Source organism: Carassius auratus, chromosome 31 (genome assembly GCF_003368295.1).
Source record: "Carassius auratus strain Wakin chromosome 31, ASM336829v1, whole genome shotgun sequence".
Lineage (NCBI taxonomy): Eukaryota > Metazoa > Chordata > Actinopteri > Cypriniformes > Cyprinidae > Carassius > Carassius auratus.
The window spans coordinates 6344616-6362673 of record NC_039273.1 but is presented as its reverse complement, the minus strand read 5'-3'; the positions used below and the strand labels follow the sequence as shown (position 1 = coordinate 6362673).

The 18058-nt window shown below is 34.9% G+C and overlaps 1 long non-coding RNA gene across 2 annotated transcripts; it reads left to right on the top strand.

Moving 5' to 3' along the window:
* The first annotated feature begins 5667 nt into the window (after positions 1-5667).
* Positions 5668-10084, top strand: LOC113050332 (uncharacterized). Of its 2 annotated transcripts, XR_003276757.1 has the most exons (6): positions 5668-5819; positions 6019-6086; positions 6882-7068; positions 7147-7284; positions 9385-9402; positions 9909-10084. It is a non-coding gene; the product is annotated as an uncharacterized LOC113050332 (long non-coding RNA). The 2 variants fall into 2 exon arrangements; XR_003276756.1 differs by lacking the exons at positions 6882-7068; positions 7147-7284 and having other exon boundaries at positions 5670-5819.
* The last annotated feature ends 7974 nt before the right edge of the window (positions 10085-18058 follow it).

Below are 18058 nucleotides of genomic sequence, written 5' to 3'. Positions count from 1 at the left end.
ATTTGTTCTTGAAAAAAGGAACAAAACAAGCAGGGTATTGCTGAGGTGAGCGGTTCAGAAGAAGAGCATTTAGGCTTAATGTTGCTTCATTATTTGAATAATAGACATAAATCCAAACACTTTGATACACTGAAAATAGTGCATTTATTTTAGTCAACCATTTCACTTATATGCATAATTTCTATAATGCAGTACACTGTCTTTTTAAGATATGGTATATAATACTAAAATATATATTTTTTATTTAATAAAATCTTTTTTTTTTAACAAGATCTATATATGTATATATATGTATATATATATATATATGTGTGTGTGTGTGTGTGTGTGTGTGTGTGTAGCCAACAAATTCCAAAATCCGCAATGCCTTAAGGAGCAGCTCATTTAAAGATTCTCTCTCCACTCATACAGTACGTGGGCATCCATCAATAAGGCAATTGTTTAAGCTCCCAGCAGAGCTCGGCTCTGCTTGTGAAATTTATGAGAGCCAGAGCAAAGAGACGAGTGGATGAATGGAGAGCGTGAATCCCGCAGGCAGACGGAACAGAGTCCTTAACAATAACAACACAATCAATCAGGTCATACACGCTTCACACTCAAACCCAAGAATTCTCCCAACATCCCCTCCGCATATTCTGCCTAACTCATCATTGCGCTTCATGGTAAAAGGCTATTGAGGATGAATGATAGGACACAGGTTGCTCTATTTCTACCAGATTTCGTGACACAAATGTGGCATTTGTTACCATCATCATCAAGTAAATGAGCAAATGGATACAACTTCCTTTGCATATTTTATCTGTTGTTGCTGATTGGAGAAAGATTTATGCTCTAGTAAAAACCTGAAATTGCAAAATTGAGTGTAGATGTAAGAAAGCAGTTTGCACTAAATTACACAAATCCACAGTGTGGATGATGTTACCATCTTCACGTTGTTTTCGCACTTCAAGCAGCCTCATGGTTAGCCAAATAGCCACTGGCATCCTAACAGCAATCAGTCACTGTATTTTACTCATTATGCAGCCCACAGGCTGCTGAGAGAAGCTCGGAGGAGGGTTTTTTTTTTTCCCACACCGCAGCTGTGGATAGCAAAGCTTAGCCAGGGTTCAGGTGATGGCTCTTGAATTCACAAAGGGTACAGTTCGTACATGGCTACAACTGCGCATAGATTACTACTAGCATGAAGACTGGAGGCAATGCAGAAAATCTGAGGTCTAGGGTTGCAAGTGCACAAGGGATAGAAGAACAGACAACATAAAGTCTTGCTACAGAGAGCGGTTGTAGTTTTGCCCACAAACAATGATGTATCTTTTGAATAGAAAAGATGTTACAGGATCGAGACACAATCTGTCCCCACAGCAGTGTGGCAACATGGTGTGTTGGGACTTCATTACAATCTGGACTGTAAAACTTCACAGAGAATTTTGTCTTTTTGTTTGTTTCTTTTCTCTCTGTCTATTTTTATTTTTATTTTTTGTTATCTCTCTCACTTTTTCAAACTGTTGACTGCTCATTCCCAAATGAACATAAGATAGTACAGTAATCAGTAACATCAGTAATGTCTACTCCTGTAAAGCTTAAATTACATTAACTTACATATTAATATAGTTAGTAGACAGAATGGTGAGTATATGTTTATATGAGTAAAGGTTTTCATTTTAAATGCTGTTCTTTAGATTATATATATATATATAATAAAATAATGTATAAACTCAGTTTCCACACACACACACAAACACACACACACACACACAAAGACTGGAGGAACAGCAGAAAAAAAAACAGCTTTTACATCATACAAAGAAATAATAATAATAATAGAAATGTATTACTTTTCATTAACATTTCACGATATAATTTTTTGTAATTCTGTTTTTCATTAAATTCATGCAGCTTTGGTGAGGACTTTCAAGAAACTTTCAAAAGAGACTTTAAAATAAAAATAAAAAAAAAACACTTATACAGACCTCAAACTTTCAGATTATAGATTCTAACTATTTCTTAAAAGAAATAGGGCAGTCTGTTCCTTCCAGCTCACCTAAGAGTACTAACTACTCAATATGAATCACTTCATGAGCATTATTTTAAGTGTGCTGACAGATATCTCAAGTTCATTCCTATTAGATGTTGTATATAGCTTGTCTAAGCTATCAACAGTAACCAAGGGAGTTGGAGCTTAGCAAAGGCAAAGTTCCCTATTTCTGAAATTCTCTACTTGCCTAGTTCTGTGCACCCTCGATCCTGTTTGCATGCTCTCTGGCAAGCATCTATCACCATGGTGACTATTTTCTTCTTCTGTTGGAGCAGTATATCATAATGTTAAGGAATACTGAAGCACAGATTTGGATAACCATAAAGACTAAAACAATAAATTCGACCTTAGCTGTGACCTGTCTTAACCTGAACATGTGATCAAGTGTGGCCAAAAGACCAAATCAAAAACATTAGCAGGCTAATCTCAAAGATGACAGATGTTAAATTAAAAATCCTAATAATAATAATATGAAAAAATTTGAATATTATCAAATGAATATTATGTTTATATATGTAATTGGGTTGGGGAATAGATGATATAGATGGGGGAAAAATAAATATGTTGTTTATTGGCTTCATTGTTGTTTCCATTTAAATGCAAATACATAACAGTGGAGACTATAATTTAATATTATATTATTTCCCATTTTATGGTATGGTATGCCACTATATATTTGTTTATCTATATGGAAAATGAAATGAAACTGTACTGTGTTCCTGAGAGTTGTGTAAAGTCTGGAGTTCCTAATTGTATATCAGTGTTTGTTGAGGAAGCTCTTACATCACCATGGCCAGTCAGTTTAAGCAGATCTCTCTGCACCTCACTCTCAAAATGAAATTTGGTTTAGACTCTCTAAAGCGGATGTCTTGCTTTAGATTTATGCAGAATAAGCTCTGCAAAAGAGAAAATAAGAGGTTGAATAAGACCTGAGGGACATAAAGTTTCTCCTAAAACACGTTAAGCATCCTCAGCCACACACCTACTCTCCTTAAAAAAAAAAAAAAAAAAAAAAAAAAAAAAAAACCTGAATGTATGCAACCAGAGGCAAATGAGACAGCCTTTCTCTGTCAACACTTCTCTACTTCAAACTTTTAAATACACAGGCGGTGTTTCAAAGCTCTCATTCAAAATTGATCATGAAGTTCAACACTTTCTTAAAAGCTTCGAAAAAACGCATACTGTATGTGTTGTTCTGTGAACACTCCATGCAGAATCCATAAAATATGCTCATGACTATGACTGAAAGGCTTGTTAATGCCTTGCACTGCATTATGACAAGCCTTGCATACATTAAAGCTGCTAAAGAATTGCTATGCTGTATTGGCTTTTCAAATTTGAAGTTATTTTGTATTCTGGTTTCATGTTCATGCTATACTGCAATGCATTTACCATAAGTAAAACCATTGTGCAAAAGAAAGCAATAGGAGGACTATAATTAGCTGCAGTTTTTTCTTAATTTCTCTTATTGATCAAGCTGGTGTGCAAATTATTTAATACAGCCTAAAGAATAAAACATGTTCTTAAGTGTCTAACATCTGAGAAGAGGCATCTGTTCTCCATGGCTGGCAAAAACACTGTGTCCTTGTCCTTCAGCTGTATTTATCTGCTTTGCTTTGGGAATCCAAATAAACCATCTTATTACTCTTGTAAATAATGAGGATAGGGACTTGCATTCCTCAGTTGCTATTAATCACATCATTTCTCAATCTAGTTTGGCTTATCTGGCTGATGGAGAATGTGATGCTTGATGGAGTAATCGCACAAAGGTGAGAGCAGTTCAGTCAGTAGTGGAATATATGTACTGAAATTCAAAGATCTTTTTACCTTATAGGAATAGAGTAACCTAGAAATGAAAGTTTGCTGAAAATTTACCAGCCTTCAGGCCAAAATATAGATGATTGTTCCTTCATCAGAACAGATGTGGCTAGTGAATGTATGCCTTCAGAGTCCGTATAGCTGATAAAATCATCACAACAATCCATAATCCCTGTTTAAAAAGATACGCGTTTGTAAGAAACAAATCACTGGCTTGATCACTGGCGAGATCACTGGCTTGTGTAATGCTTTAGAGACAAAGGAGTTGTCTTTAGGGCTTCACTGATGCTTTGCTTGGTGTAAGCTCTTGAAAGTATTTTCGCAAAGTCATCCCAGACAGCAAGCCAACATTGAATAAACATTGTTTTTCCATCTGAATCATCATTATGGTTGATATTGAAATTTCAATGCAAAATAAATGTTGAATCACCATTACCATATCGATGAAAACCTGATGTTATTAATGTTGATGGCAACAATATTGGAACAACATTGATCTATAGTTATCTTTATGATTGATTAAGCATTGATATTTGGTTACCGCGGTTGATCCCTGAATGTGTTGAAAAGTTATTGATTTATAGTGGACAGAGAAACGATGCGGTTGTTGAAAAGTCATCGAAATATAGTTGACCGGGAAATATGATTGAAAAAGCATCGAAATATAGTTGACCGGGAAATATGATTGAAAATCCATCGATTTTTGGTTGACCGGGAGATCAACGGGTGGTATACCCAACGTACTGCACCGGACACAGCTCATTTCTGGACCCTTGGCACAAGTGTACAGGTAAGCTTGCTTAATGTTCGATATGAACCCGGACAGCACAGGCACGCGGTGTGTTTTTATACAGTCTGTGGGCAGCTGAAGAGACTGGCTCATTTTCAAATAATGTTACCGTTAACTTGTTTAGACAACGGTCACGGTAAATTAATGTTAAAGCCTTGCGTTTCCAGCAGTATCTCGGAGGGAAAATGTAAAAGCGGTTTATTAAAGAGAAGTCCTGACTGCTTTATCGTCGTGTTTTTCACTGTTTTACAGGCTACCAGAAAGAATCCGTCTCTATAGTGAGTGATTATTGAATGAGTCTGTACATTATAAATGTAATGTTTTAACTCGAGATGTTTGTTTGTGTGAATGCTGTGTGTGCGGTGAGTTCTGCGCGAGCGGGGAGCAGAGTTGCCATGGAAACGGGGCGTCAACACAAAAAACGTTACTGGCAAGCAGTAATCTCCGTCTCTCGCTGCGGTTTACGCTGTTTTAGGTAAGTTTAGTCGCTAAAATCACACAAATATGATATACAAATGTTCCTGACACGTTTCTTACTTGTTATTGACATATTTCAACTAAATTTATTTTATAGAAATGGTTTAGTGTCTTCGAAAAAGTCCGTTAGCGTCTTAGCAGTTTTCAGGTAGGCTAACTCTATAGATTTAGCTCTTGTTGATGAAACTCTGGGCTTTAAATCAAATCTTCGTGTGTGTATGAGATATTTTGATGGCTCTGAATGTTTTGCTGTTGATTTGTCAGTGTATTTTTTTTTGGAAAAGGCTGATTTACTGAATCGATGACGTCACTTACACTGAGAGTGTAATTGGCTGAAAACAAGTTCACATGAGTTTTGATATTTCATGATAAACAGATATTAGTACAAATTGTTCTGTGATTTCAGGATGAGAGAAAGAAACTCTACAGAACAAAGTGAAACTCCAAGATTTTTGAAAAGAAAATTGGTGAAATATATTCTGAAAAAGGCATATTAATGTATTTCATGAGCTTCTTCAGTTCACCTGTATTTCTAAGTCAGTATCTCCCTTCAGAAATGTGGCTGAAGGGAGATACTGACTTAGAAATACAGGTGAACTCAAAAAGCTCATGAAATACTCATGAAAGAAGCTCATGAAATACATTAATATGCCTTTTTCAGAATATATTTCACCAATTTTAAGAAGTCCCTGACATCAAAACGTAAGTCACACTCAACCTAAAACTAAAAATATAGATTCCGTTATTTTAAGATTATGTTATTAGTAGTAGAATTTGTATATCACATATGTTGTTGTTATATATATTATTCTGTCTTTTATCTGCATTTTACCTCTGCTTTATCTTGTTTCCTTCTAATGAACCTGGAACTGCAGAGTAAATATTGTTGTCTCTGTGTCAGATGGCTTGTTTTGTTCCTGGACTCTTCAGTGATGATGAGCAGAGTCTGAGTGAACCTGCTGTCAGACAGTAAGTACCCTGAGTACCCTGGAGTTTCAGTCAGGGCCTTCAGTAAACAACTGAATCAAACAAAATCCTTAATGGTTAATAGTTACTAGTTAATATATTATTAATCACTTATAAATCATTGAAATGTCAACATTGTACTATTATCTCAATAAACATTATAAATAATTTACAAAGCTTTCTGCACCCCCTAATCTAAAGTGTAAACTACTCATCAGTTGTACTCATCGGCTTTCATTTGCTTGTGGATGTTTGCATCGCAAGTGATACAGCATTGTACTTGCACAACTATTTTACTTCATTTTAATACCGCGCAACATATTTTGCAAGTAACTTCATTGCCCTTTGTCGAAATTGGTCTTTTCGCTCGCTTCATTTGGCTTGCTCAGCTAAATATGTCTGTAGGCGTGTGGTTGCGTGTGTCAATGCGCCCAGTTAACACACACGCACGTGCCTGAGGTGTCTGTCGTTGCTAGGCATCCATCAGCTGGGATCTCCGTTACAACAAGGACATTTCAGTAAAGGATTTCCACCACTGAAAAACCCTTGCTGTAACTCTGGTACAGGATTTATTTTCGAAGAAAAGTAAAACAAACCCTGCAGTGTTTTTGTGCACCCCGTTTTTCAAAAACAACGGGGAATTTCACCCCGAAGGAAGCTGATTGAGTCGGTTCTAGTCACATGACCTGGTGTGCTTGCTTTTTTTTCTTGGTGGAAGCTGTGCATTTGTTTAGCTAACAAATATTAAAAATGTATTCAAAATGGTGTACAATTGTTTAATTATGTCATCCTGGTTAGGGTTGGGCCGATAGACGATTCCATCGTCCATCGCCGATGGCTGATAGACATCACGATGCTGCGCCGGCAAACAGCGTCATGAGCTCCAGTATCTCGTGCCTGCATCCGTTGTCATGCAACAGAGAAGTTGCGTCTATGGACAGTTGTGAACGCGCTGACAGCTGGTTGCCCAGGCTTTGGGTTAAAGGTAATACTGTTGTAAGTAGTGTTCATTTTCTTGTACAGACCAATAATTTCTCTTCATTAGATCTCAATGTGTCACCAGGAGCCACCGGTATTTGGTCCTGTTGTTTTTTTCTCAAAAACCAGCAGCCGCTGACTTGCATTTAAGAATCACCAAGGGCAACGGTTTCACCTAAAACACCTTTACTGTTCTACTGCAAAAACCTTGGATGACCTGAGGGTGAGTAAATTAACAGCAAATTTTCATTTTGGGGTGAACCATCCCTTTAAATGCAGAGTAAATTTCCCTACATGCTCAGTAAAAGTAATCAGCCAATACACTGGTGACGGGAATGACGACGCCCAAAGCAGCAGAACTGTACAAATGCTGGACATCCACACACCGCACCACAGTATTATCAACTAGAGATTGACCAATAGTGGATTTTACCGATACTGATAGCTAGGTTGGACCACACTGGCCAATATATCAAATTTGTCAACCAATAGTTTTTAAAATGGATACTGAATGAAAACTAAAATAGAGCTTTACTATTAAAAAAAAAATCAGTAAAAGTACTGAACCATACTTTGTAAATGAATAAAAATGTAATATTAATATTAATTATTATATTGATCATTAAAGTTATTTCATAGATTACCAATGTAAAAAAAAAACTTTAAAATGTAAAAAGGAAACCTATTAGTAATAGTAATGAACACACTCTAACAAGGAACAATACTTCTGCCAAATCGAACTGAATCGTTTTAAACGGTTCGCATCTCCAATACGCGTTAATCCACAAATGACTTAAACTGTTAACTTTTTTAATTTGGCTAACACTCCCTCTGAGTTAAAACAAACCAATATCCCGGAGTAATTCATTTACGCTAACAGTACACTGACTGAACTGCTGTGAAGAGAGAACTGAAGATGAACACCAAGCCGAGACAGATAAGAAGAATCGATGAGCTGATGATACTGTGCATGTGTGATTCAGCGTGAAGCAGACCGACACACGTCTGAACCAAACTGATTCTTTTGGTGATTGATTCTGAACTGATTCTGTGCTAGTGTTATGAGCCCAGGTAAACCGAAGGCCATTACGTCAAGGGCAAAAGAACCGGTGAATCGTTTTCTTCAACCGGTTTATTGAATCGAACTGACCGAAAGAACTACTGGTGATCCGAAAACCGATGCAACCGGTTCTTCACTTGTGAACGAGTCAGTCTATTGTTTGTTATCTGTCTCGGCTCTGTGTTCATCTTCAGTTCTCTCTTCATAGCAGTTCAGTCAGTGTACTGTTTGAGTTGGTTAACCAACACAGTGCTGCATTCACTGAAATTGATTTTCATTTTACCAATATGTCAAAATCTGCCAAAAGTACTTCGTGGTTGTCTTCTATGTTATAAAGTTAGCAAAAACTCAGAGTCCAGACTATTAGAGTCTTCCAGTCTTCATAATAGAAACATCTTGCGGCACGAATGTATCAATACAAATATAACATCTCCAGTTATTTAGCTGAGCATCAATTGTACGTAAGTACAATAAGTTTAATTTAATAAAATAGAGTTGAAATGTTTTATTTTTTATTATTTTTTTATCAAGTGATCAAAGTGTTTGTTGTCGCTGCGATCAGTGGCCCGGATGCTGTGTACAGTCTGCACTGTATAAGGTCTGCACTCGGACACGCGCTTCAATCCGTTGTGGAGACCAGACGGTCTATTCGTTCCGGTGAAATTACTAAACATAAATATACACAAACGTATCCCTGTCTGATATACAACAACTGATAAACATAATCAGTTTTGATAAATACATTAAAAAAAAACATACGAGTGTGGTTTAAAACCCAAACCCGGACCTCTGACACGCTAGGCAAAAGTTCTACCACTGAAACATTTGAGCTGACAAACAGATATATTGTAGCTTGATATTCACTATAGGAAGAAAGTGCAGCATAAAAAATAGCATATTTTAGCATTAAAATCTCTTACACATTTATGGTGATCTGAGAGGGCGGGGGAGTCCAGTTAATGGGGCGTAATTCATTAGCTTTAATGAGAATTTTATATTTTATAGGCCTACATTAAAGTGTATTTTGTTTCTTATATTTTACATTTATTTCTTGAATGCTACTATAACATCAACTGTAGCTGAAAAGAATAAACCACTGTATATTTAATTTGTATATTATGTTGTTTATATACTCTGTTTTTATATTTTTCATAACAGATTGGTTACCGGAATACATATGTATAAAGTACAGTCACACTGTATGATTGTGAATTTTAATTGCTGTTTTTAACAGAGATTTTTGTCTTTTCTGTTCTTTTACAGATCACTATTGCACACCAAGTAAGCAAAACAACATTTTTGATTTCATTTTATTTTATTTCTGCAAACAACTTGCACCACTTGCAATTGGTTTTCCAGCCCAAAACCTCGTCAAAAACTGAATGCAATGGTTTTTGTCTATGATTATTTTGTCAAAGCATCTTTTGTCTATGGTAACTCTAATCTACATTAACTATTTAATTAGTATCCAGTTATTTATATTAAATTTGTGGTGTTAACAACTACTTCTGAACTAATAAAATAATAAACATACATTTTTTTGAGTCAATTGGCCTCATACATTTTCCTTATGAAAGAGGTCACTGCAAGCTAATCCTTTTTGCCTCCCTTTAATTCGAATACATCCATGAACAGGCAGTTTTGAAAAGTGCTTTGAATATAGGGGAAATATGATCTAGCCTACAACACTACTGCTCTTACTGCACTACTGAATTAGTTCAAGTATATGTTCTGTTTAACTTAAATGCTATATTTTTTTTGCATTGTGATTTTATCTTCTGTTTTAGATGCTCTTACTCAGCAGATGGGGACAGCTACCATCACCCAATTTTCACCCAAAAGTGGCTGCGCTATGCGCCAGACCGGGGCAGGAGGGACTGGGCGACAACTTATGCAGGCATCAGATGACAGTGAAGTGTAAATAAAGAGTAGAGATGCTAATAAACAGGAATTTGATTTTAAATAGTGTGGTGTGTTCTGTGTTTTATACAAGATTTAAAATGTTCCATTAATTTTTAACATCCTGGCTGTAGATAAAGCAGGCTATTTAATTTATGGCATTACATTTAAAATTAACATTTAAAAACGATTGAAATTCCATTGAAATCACGTTGATCCTTAGTTCAGTTGAAATTTCAACATTGTTTCAATATTCCTGATAATTGAAATACCATTGAAATTCCGTTGATCTATGGACAGAATTTCAACATTGTTTCAATATTAAATCAGGGTGCAAAATGATGTTGAATCAACATCAGAGTTCGATGTTGATTCAATGACTTAACGTTGACAACGGAATGTTGATTCAGCATAGTTTCAATGACTGTTTGCTATCTGGGATTTCATCATAAAACCAGGATTTTGAGGAACTCACAGAATGATGCTTTTGCTGTCATTATGGCCTTTCTGAATAGTGTTTGGGATTACTGCACTCAGCTATCTGATGTAACAGCAAAAGAACAGCTCTGATTGGTATCTCAGGCAAACAGGTTGAAATTGTGTCATAGCGGCTGGAAAGGGAAGGTCACTTTAAGGAAATACTAGAAAAATAACCATTGTGAACAGGAAGTGATGGTTTGAAATATTTATATTATCATTAGCACTGTGTTTTCTCTGTTCTCTGCCCATTAGTGATGTTCTTAAGGTTTCTAACATGAAATTTCTAAACTTTGTGTGACTATGATAGCACAAAGGAAATAACATGATAGAACAACTGGTTGTGCAACTAAAATACACAAAAAGTTATTTATTTTTGTGTGTGTATTTTAATTATACACAAAATAATTATATATTTCAGACACAGTGAAACTCTCTTGATTGCCCTGAGATGTATAGTAACGAAGTAGAACTACTTCACTACTGTACTTATGTACTAAAAGGCGGTATCTGTACTTTACTAGAGTATTATTTTTCTCTCCTACTTCCACTTTTACTTCGGTACATATTTTCGCTGAGTTTAATACTTTTACTCCGATATTTTTTTTATGTGCTGCATCGTTACTCGTTACAATTATAATAATGTTACGAATCATTCCATTACAAACCACTGCCAGAACTGTAGATAGCAGGTTTGATGAAGCTGGCACATCATTGAGCGAATCAAGCGATTAAGAAGACTGCGCGTGCTGATTGAACTGCTGTGAAGAGAGAGATGAACACCGAGCCGAGCCAGATAATGACTCGTTCACGAGTCAAGAACCGGTTGCATCGGTTTTCGGATGACCAGTAACGTTAGTTCTTTCTGACAGTTCGATTCAATAAACCAGTTGAAGAAAACAGTTCACCGATTCTTTTGCGCTCGATGCAATGGCGTCATTGGCGTTGACTGCACCTTGGCTCATAACATGAACACAGAATCAGTTCAGAATCAATCACCAAAAGAATCAGTTCAGTTCAGACGCTCTGTGTGTCGGTTTGCTTCACGCTAAATCACACATGAGCAGTATCATCAGCTCATCGGTTCACGAATCGGACGCGTCTGACAGAAACGGTTCTTGACTCGTGAACGAGTCATTATCTGGCTCGGCTCGGTGTTCATCTTCAGTTCTCTCTTCACATCAGTTCAGTCAGTGTACTGTTTGAGTCAATGAATTACTCCGGGATATTGGTTTGTTTTAACTCAGAGGGAGTGTCAGACACATTAAAAAAGTTAACAGCTTAATTCATCTGTGGATTAATGCGTATTGGAGACGCGAACTGTTTAAAACGATTCAGTTCGATTTGGTGGACTGTTTCAAAAAGATCCGGTTACATCGAATGATTCGTTCGCGAACCAGATATCACAAACTGCTTTGTTTTTAACTGTCTTACAACAGACACGGAAGAGAAGACAATGCTGAATAAAGTCGTAGTTTTTGCTATTTTTGGACCAAAATGTATTTTCGATGCTTCAAAAAATTCTAAATGACCCTCTGATGTCTTACGGGTTTGAAACAACATGAGGGTAAGTTATTAATGACATAATTTTGCAAATTGGGCTAACTAACCCTAGTAACCGTTTTTTTGTTTACAAGAAGTTACAGTCAAAGGAATTGTGATTGTCCTTTAGGTTAATCATTTGAAATAGTAAAAACAATATGTTCAAACTTTTGACTATTTTCTTTAATAGCTACATAACACAATACTTCTACTTTTACTTTCAGTACTTGAGTAGTAAATTTTAAAATAGACTACTTGCAATACTTAAGTACAAAAAATGTTGCATACTTTAGTACTTCTACTTAAGTGTGGTGCTTAAAGAGCACTTCTACTTCTACTCAAGTCACTTTTTTGATAGAGCACTTGTACTTTTACTCAAGTATGGTTCTCTAGTACTTTATACATCTCTGCCTGTGTACTTGTACAAACAAGACTTAAGCTTTTTTTTTCTAGTTAAAAAAATAATAAACTAGTAATTTTGGAAGAAAATTCAAATGTTTTTTTTTTTTTATTTTTTTTTATTATGAAGTTGCTAAAATAATAATAGTTGGTTAGTTTCTCACAGAACGTTCACAGGAAAACATCTACTTCACATAAGTATTATCAGCAATTTGAGGAGAAATCAGGGCACATAAAATGTATATAAGGTCCTGGCAAATATTTTGTGCAATAGCTGGCAAAAATTGGTGCGTTGACCTTCAGAGTGCCCATTTAATTACAGAGATGATGTTATAAAGCTCACAAAACCCCTCTGCTGTGGCACTGAAAATCAAAGTTTTAAGCTTTAGTTAAGCATTAATGATAAAGATCAGCATAATATTCTTAATTTGACTGACTGCTTGAGGTGTTTTTTTTTTTTTTGTCTTTTATAACCCCACAATCATATCATGAAGACTCAAGTTCCCCATTATTGACAGCTAATAATTTAACAAGACACCTGAGATTGCATATCTTTAACTCTTTCCTCGCCCTTGATGAGTTATCTCGTCATTTAGAAGTTTTTACGGCTTTTTGTGTTTTCACTGTTATACACTCGGGGGCGCTCTCACACATGTTCTGACAGTGTTGCCAACTGCTTTCAATTGAAATGAGCTAAAACCTGTAGCTAAAGTTTACTAGATTGGTAACAGCAAATTCACTGGCCTATATAAAGATGAATGTAAATCATTGGGCAAGATGAGAACTTAAATAAGGTTTTTCCAAGAAGTTGCTATATTTGTCCCTAAACTGTTGAAAAAAAGTCTCAAATGGGGTTGAGAATTCGCTAAATCTAGCTACAAAGTAGATAAATTGGCAACACAGCTTCTGAGCAAGTACAAAACCTCCCAAACAAAAACACGTGAACAAGACAGAGAAACAAGCGATCTCTTATGTAAACAGATGCATATTAAAAATAATTTGAACATCAGCAATAGACAGCATATAAATGAAAACTGCATAATGTAACAGAGTAAAATGTTGACCCAGGAGGTGATATATGTCTTTGCAAGCTTTGGAGGTGTTGATGGAAGATATTTATTGGATTTATGCGTTGATAATTGAATATTATCCAGATGTAATTTTGACAAAAAATTCAATTTTCTCAGCTTTTTGCTCAAAATTATTAGCAAAGTATAACAGAGAATCCAAATGTATTTATGAATATAACCCACATGGGACGTTTGGGAAAAGTGAAGTAATTTGCACATTTTGTAGGAATTTTAAAACTACAGCAGTGCGATATATAAAATATCATCCATGGAAAAAAATAAAAAACACTGTCATTAGTGCAAACACACTATCATTAATTTTACATCTGTAGCTCAAATCAGAATATATTAAAAAAACTGTATTTTTCAACTAATGTACTAATGTATTTTAGAGTTAGAATGCCAGGCAATGCATTTTACCGTGATGTCATGGGGTGACAATTTTTATTATTATTTTAATTTTTTTTATTATTATTATTATACGTAATTATAGTAAGATAAAATGACAAGTAATGGGCTTTTCAGAATTTGCCATATTGTGTAAGAATACACTGTTTAATTTGCATCCATATTTCACAAACTTGTCATAACTGTTATGTACTGTATGTGGGATTCAAAATAATTTAAATAAAGTTTTGTCTTCTCTGAAATGCAGTGTGCAGATGGCTCTGGCCTCGGAGAAAAATCTCCCTGTATGTTCTCTGTCCAAGTGCCCATCTGTGATTGTATTCATTGCTAGAAATTCTGGCTCATGTCATACACATTTATAATAAATGATAAAAAATAAATAATAATCACAGAACAATAAATGTTGGTAACTAATAAACCATGCTTAAGTGATATGTGCAGTTTTATGTTTTTTCTTTATACGTGTTTATATTATAATATCTACTGTAAATCCTATGTTTAGAATACGATTTCTTATTAAATGCAACTATTTTTGAATGCTTGTTAAAGTAAAAAGATGCTTGTTGCAGTCACATGGTGTAGTTAAGACATCCAGCAGTTAATTGAGCCAAACCTCGACTCCTTGAGACGCTCCTAATGCACATAAATACATACTTGTTGGGTCACATGATCAGCATTCGTCATCAGGACATGGCACATCTTCCATTACCAGTAAAAATAAATAAATAAATAATTAAACACAGAAAGGACATATGCAGAACAGATAAGCAGGTCACATTTAAATCCTCCTAAAAGATGTGAAATCCTGCTCGTTTAACCTACAACCATTGCCACAACTTGTGACATCAAAGGAACCTCCTTAGGAAGATGAGAGAGTACAGTTTAGTAAGTTGAAGTAAAATCGTCATCCGTGTTCACATAAATTCTTCTATATGAAAAATCCAGCACTTGACAAGCAGCTATGTCTGCATGTGTGACAGTGAGCATGGATAGGTGAGTGTTCTGATACAGTCTTCACAGTAGGTTTAAAATATTAAGGTGTCCCGTGGATTGCAATAAGTAATTTTTTTTTCTCTTTCCACTTGAATGTCTCAGTTGGTTTGATTAGAGTCTGGTTTGCTTATGAAGTTGCGAATGTGTGCAGCCTTAAAAGAAAGAGCTCAAGGTTAGAGTTTTTGATGACATTTCAAAGAACAAGGACACTGCAGGGCAGAGACACAGCTGCTGTTTTACATCTCCCTTACTTAAATGTTCTTTTGTCAAACTTGTCCTGAAAGACAGTTGTGAAGCCAAAGGTGACAGTCGCTTGATAGAAAAACTATGTAACATCACCAGCATTCACATTTATTTATTATTATTATTTTTTCTGCTCTTTCTGAATCATCCCATATAGTTGCTTACATTCAGGGAACATTGATTGTCATTGACTGTCAAGAATCTTCATTAGGACAGCTGAATTACAGAATTATAAGGATGTGTTTACAGCTGGTCCCTTCATGTTATGAATGAAGAGCTGTTTTATCATAAAAAAAAAAAAAAAAAAAAAAAATGTAAATGGCCTTCAAGGTGTATTCTTGGAGACGGATGGCAGTCTGTTCATTCAGTATTCAAGTCTGGTGAACTCTGACCCACAAATTTATATAGTGAAAAGAAAGTTTGATTCATTAAAAGATGTAAGCAAAGCAACAGGCTCTTGTCTGAATTCAAAGAATGCAAACTTCAAAACTGCTTTTTGGATTTCAGTGTTGCAGGATATTGGAGTTGATCATTTAGAATTTATTATTATTATTATTATTATTATTATTATTATTATTATTATTATTATTATTATTATTTATTTATTTATTTATTTATTTATTTATTTATTTATTTTTATTTATTTATTTATTTATTTATTTATTTATTTATTTATTTATTTATTTATTTTGCTTAATGAGATTTAAATCCTGATATTATAATTTATTTTTGCTCTGTGACATTTTTAGGAATTTTTGCCCTTAATTCTCTTTAAATAAAAAAGATTTTATTTTTACTACTACTACTATATTAGCTATTTATATATTAATTGCATTTAAAAAGTAATGAAAATCATTGAAAAAATTATGAGTACTGATGTGATAAATGTGTTGCGGATTTCAGCAGATTTCCTCAGACATGCATAATTTATTCCAGATATCCTGGCCAAAATTGGACTCCAAGTTTAGCTACTTTTCGGACAATAATTTCCAGCATTATGAAGGTGGTAATTCCCAGAGACGATGAACAATGAAAAGCCCATCTCTGGGTTCAAACGAAAGGGAAGCGTGATTAATTATGCAGTTGAGAGTGGAGTTGTACAGCTGTTGAACATCACCCAGGACAGACAGAAGTGCCACCAAATTAATTTGAAATCGCACCCTTCATTATGAATGAGGGCCAGGTGTTTCTCATTTAAAGTGGGCACACTGTCAGGAACACTTCAAACTCGCATGTGTGCCCCTTCCTCCTGCCCCCCACCCCCCAACACGCGCGCACACACACACACACACACACATACACCCTTGCACACTCTTTGGTTGGTGTTAAATTATACACTACAAATAAGCTGGTGGCAGAATTTACCTCTGCCATAAGGTTGTGTGTGGAACTAAATGTGTGGGGATTTGCTATTCTTAGGTATTTTTAAAAACCTTGTTAGGGCAGTTCTCATATTAAAAAAAATAAATTAATAATAATAATAATAATAATAAAAACAAAATGCAGAAAATGTATATTTCAGGGTTATAAATATATAGTGTTATAACTATTTTTGTATTTTAAATGAAATGTAAGTGTTTAATTCCCAAAGGTTGCTTTCTGCTTCGATACCAGGATGTTGCTACAGTATGTTGCTGCTAAGGTGTTTTGGTTGGTTGCTTACTGGCCCAAATGTTAATTTATACTATAGTCAAATGATTGAATAATTTAAATATTCTAAATGAAAGAAGTATCTTATGCTCTCAAATGCTGCAAAGAGTAATGTTGTGGAAAATTATAACAGGTTAAAATGTCTTGTTATTTATTTTTTTTAAGTATAATTTATTCATATGATGGCAAACGTGAACTTTCAAAGCTAAATCATTCTGCTGATTAGGTGCTCAATTATTCTAAATATTTTATCATAATCAGTGTTGAACATAATAACACAGAAGACTTTAGGAATGGCTGTTGTAGCTTTACCGTAACAGGAATAAGTTACATTTTAATATTTATCTATTTAAATATAAACCAATTATTTAAAAAATATAATATTTTACAGTATGACAGTTTTTACTGTGTTTTTGGCCAAATTAATGAAGCCTTGAATATAGAAACCAATCTTTTTGCTGTTAGTTTATATAATATAGAATTAAAATGATATATTATATAACACTTTCAAATCAGTGATCAGTTGAGCCATGCTATTGGTCCATTCTCAGTTTCCAGACAGTCAGTTGTGTTGGGAATATGCAGATCCCTCCATCTGGTGTCCTAGACAGGCACCCTTAGTGGCCTGCTCAGTGCTAGAGGGCCCGGTCTCACCCGCACTCCTGCTTCATGAGTTGATCTAGGGTGCCAATGTGACCTGAACCTCAATCAGTGCCAGGGTGTTTCTGCCAACCGAAAGAGCTGAAAATAAACCTACAATTCATCATGGGAAATAGCACGGCAGGATGTGTGTGTGTGTGTGTGTGTGTGTGTGTGTATGTGCGTTTGTGTAGTAGAGAATGTATGTGGTTTGCAATGGTTCTTCAACAGGGGCAAGAGAGACAGCTTCAGTGAAAACAATCAGCAGTGTCCCATATTGTACACATAATGTATTATATAACTTCATTTTTTATTTTTTAAATTACAAATCCATGTGTGTGTGAACTTATTTTAGTGACCCCTTAGCAGAATTTATCATGATTATCCTGATGCCAGCAGAGTTTACTGAAGATTTGACTAATGATCAGAAATGAGGTACTTTTAATAATAATAATAATAATAATAATAATAATAATAATAGATTTAAAAAATGCACACACATATTAAGATTTTCAGATAATCAGATATAATAATAATAATAATAATAATTATTATTATTATTATTATTATTATTACAGTCCCTTTTATAGACTGTATATATAAAATATTATTTCAGA